The following is a 4,000-nucleotide window of genomic DNA, read 5'->3' on the forward strand; positions in this document are numbered from 1 at the left end:
CACACACACACACACACACACACACACACACACACACACACACACACACACACACACACACACACACACACACACACACACACACACACACACCACACACACACACACACACACACACACACACATATCGAAGCACGCGTTAAACAAACCAGAAACAGAGTCCTATCCCAAGACGCCCAGGGCGATGCATGCCTCTGCTCTGACTTCTTCTTTCCCTTCTTCTTGCTCTTTTTATTCTTAACCTTGTTTTTTCTTTTTCTGCTTTTTCCCGCTGCCGTGCTGCCGCACACGGTCGGATATTATGCGAGAATTTTAAACGCCGAATATTATGAAAGTCTTTCGCGTAATCTGCCATCCCCCTGTCACCCCATCGTCCAACCCCCTCGTCGCCATCTTTATCTCCGTCGTTAGTCCACCGTAGTACACTGTTCTTCGCGGAATCCGTACGATTAATGCACCGCTATGTTTGCCTGGAGGAATCGCGTAATTAAAATGTCCGTCACTCTCCGCATGTCTGAAATGTGTCTTTACGTGTTTGACTTTATTCATCGCCGAAGAGGAATCCGCGAACGGATTAAAACGCTGACACGGATAACGTGCATCACGTATTATTACGTCCTACGCAATCTCAACTGATGATAATGTAATAATCATTTTCAGATAAAGCGATGAATCTCCATCCCCGAATTACTATCGATGGAAAAATAATTATGCGCATATTATGCAAATAATATATTGGGTATGGAGCATTTAAATGCCATTAAGTTATGTTATACCAAAAAGACGATTCAGGAAGCAATGTAAACATGCGAAAATCAACCATGCGTTCCGGTCATCTTCTTCATGTTCAACAACAAACCAGATCTCAAAACAGCTCGTTTAAAAATTCCTAAAAGTTTTTTAATTGGATATAATCACATGTCTTGTCTTTACGTGGAAATACATTGTTAATGTCCAACTTTCTTTCATCGCGGAAGGGCATTCCGAAAGAACATACAGATTAAAACGTTCTCGGATAATGCGTGTTACATTCTATCACAATATCTCGACAATAATGAAATAATTATTTATTTTCAGATAAAGTGATGGATGGATGTCTATTAGAGAGATCATTATGAGAATATTATGCAAATAATCACATTAGAAGAGCATTCGAAATACCATTAGAGTTTATTAATAAGAAGATGTAAAGTAATAAGTATAAACAATTCTTTCAGTTTGGTTATTACAAAAATTCCTGTTTCCAAAATTTTATTACGAAAAAAATTCTAAAAGATATAAATAGATTTAAACGTATTTGAATGCATTATTATTAATTTGATGAAATCTTGTATAATGTAATATTTTCTTAAACTAAAGAAACAATCATCCAATCATAATATACTGATATAAAAATAATAATAATAATAATGCATATTATACAATAAATGTATTAAAAATATATTTCAAATATGATTGCAATTATTAAAAGAACATTAAAATTTTTGAATTGTTTAGAAATGTATATTTTTTAAATTTTATAAAATGTTGTATTTTAATTAATTCTGTAATTTTATATTTGAAAAAATAAAATGCAACTCTTTAAATGCATTTAAAGTCATTGTATATATCCACAGTATTTTGTATAAAAATTTACGTGTATTATTCCATTTTAATTTTATCTTCGTCCTTTTAAGTTTAAACCGGATTCTTACCATTTCTCTCTTAATTTCTTAATACTTCAACGTTTCGTACTTTGTAGTAGCAAGTTAATCGTCGCGATAATTTCTCAGTAAGCAGTTTCTATAATAATCTCCTTAATTTTCAGCATATGGAGCTTATATTCCAATTATACAACGTGAACATACATGGAGCACACGCTCACGAGTCGTCGCTAGAGCACCGTTTAAACGAACGATGCATCATGTTAAGCGCGATAATTAATTTCCCTCATTATCGCGATATTATCCAAGTCCTGCCTCGAGCAGTGTTCCAGCCTGGCGGTGGGCCCGTCATGGCAATCCGGTCCTCATGGGCACGCACATATAGCCGAGGACCACCTTCGCTGTCGACCGAGAAAACGGCCCGGGCGGCCCAACCGCGCCGAGAACGCGGTGATTTCCGAGCGAGTGAAGAAATGCGACCGAATTAAAGCTCCGTTTGCTTCGGGGGGGCCACCGCGGCGGAGACCCACTCTCTTGGTGGTGGCGACCGCGAGGATGGGAACGATGCAGCGGCGACGGTGGGGCCCGAGCGTAATTGGTTCTGCATATTTATGAAGGCGCTCCTAACCGAAACGGTGAGCGCGTTCCTCTGGCCGTGTCTTCGTCGTCATCATCCGTAGCCACCGATCGCGCGAAACCACCTCGCGATTAAATGCGGATGGGAAATATCGCCCGCGTGATCAACATCGAAACAAATAACATAGCACCAATAATAGATAAAATGAGAATATATTGGTGCCTTCCTAATGCCTAATAAAAAATTATTCTATTTCTATCTAATATCAATGAACGCTTCTGATTGTCTTATTATTGTAAGGAATTTATGATAGACATTCTGAGGAATTTAAAGAAATGCATCAATGATTACATAAAAATCGAAAAATATCATAATTATTAACAAGAAATAATTTCTGGTATGATCTGTTTCCACAACATATAATATGCACATTTATATATTTATATAAATATACACACACATACATATGACCATATACATCCATGTTCTATGTGCACCAAAGGGAAAAAGCTTTTCTATCTATCGCCAGTGAACGTTTGTATCGTCGAGTGAGTACATTTTTCAGTTAACTCTGGTCCACCGCATTCTCCTGGGTCAAGCTGCAATAACCTATAGAGGATAGGATTTTACGAATCACGATCGGACTGCTGTTTTGGAAGTCATTTCCTATTTTTAGAGAAACTAGCCACCACAGAACCTGCTGAAGAGCTCAGCGATTAACAATTATATACGATTTTTCCTTTTTTAGGAAAAAAATTTGAAAAAGGACTCCCTTGCACGATCACTAGAGCCATTAAGTATATTTTTGGTCATAATAACAAATGCTGAATATAGTTAGAAAAAATTATGAATGGACATTCTACAATACAAATGTAATATGTAGATGCAGAACACGAATAAGATCAATATTCACTTTTTTATTAACTTAATTGAGATATAAATAATAATAATATTTTTAATTTTAATTAAAGATACAATACTAACTAGCTTTTAATTATTGTATGGTCTTAACATGTTTATTTTCTTTATTTTATAATTATTTATTAACAGTGTTCTGTTAATTAAATATTTAGCTTGTATTAACAAATAAATTTCTATTCATATTTTAGTATGTAATATAATAACAATATTATAACAGTATAATAATATATTCTTTAAAAATCAATAAAAACAAATTTTATTTAACCATAATGATTAAGTAGTCAATATTCTTTAAAGGAAGGTAATAGTTTGAAAGGTTTAAAAATAGTTATTGTTTATAATTTCTTTTTATGATTCTCAAAACATTTTTGCTTTGAAAATATTTTGTGAACTTCTGCGATATCTACCGCGCAAAGTAAATTTTAAAAAGCTGGTTTACATCAACAGCAAGTGCGCTGCTGCTGTTATTATTTATAGTAAATTTGCATTAAAAAAATTTGTAATACAATTATGTATTTAATAAAAAAAATCTTTTTTTTATTCATTACTTTTTTCTTTAAAAATTCCTAAAAGACAGCTATTTTTAAATCTTTCAAACTACTACTATTACCCCTCAATCAATTATTCATTTGGCTGAATATTCCTTTTATCAATCTAAAATTAAAATAAAATTTTTTTAACTCCGTTTACCCTCGTTACAGCACATCATGTTTTACGGATGTCCTGAGAGAGAGAGAGAGAGAGAGAGAGAGAGAGAGAGAGAGAGAAGTAAATTAGTACGAACAAATATTATAGGAAGGAACGTAGGTTTCGGGAATGTCAGCGAACATAGAAGTAAACTTCTTCGGAGAAGGCGGTG

Source organism: Atta cephalotes, assembly GCF_000143395.1.
Source record: "Atta cephalotes unplaced genomic scaffold scaffold00023, whole genome shotgun sequence".
Lineage (NCBI taxonomy): Eukaryota > Metazoa > Arthropoda > Insecta > Hymenoptera > Formicidae > Atta > Atta cephalotes.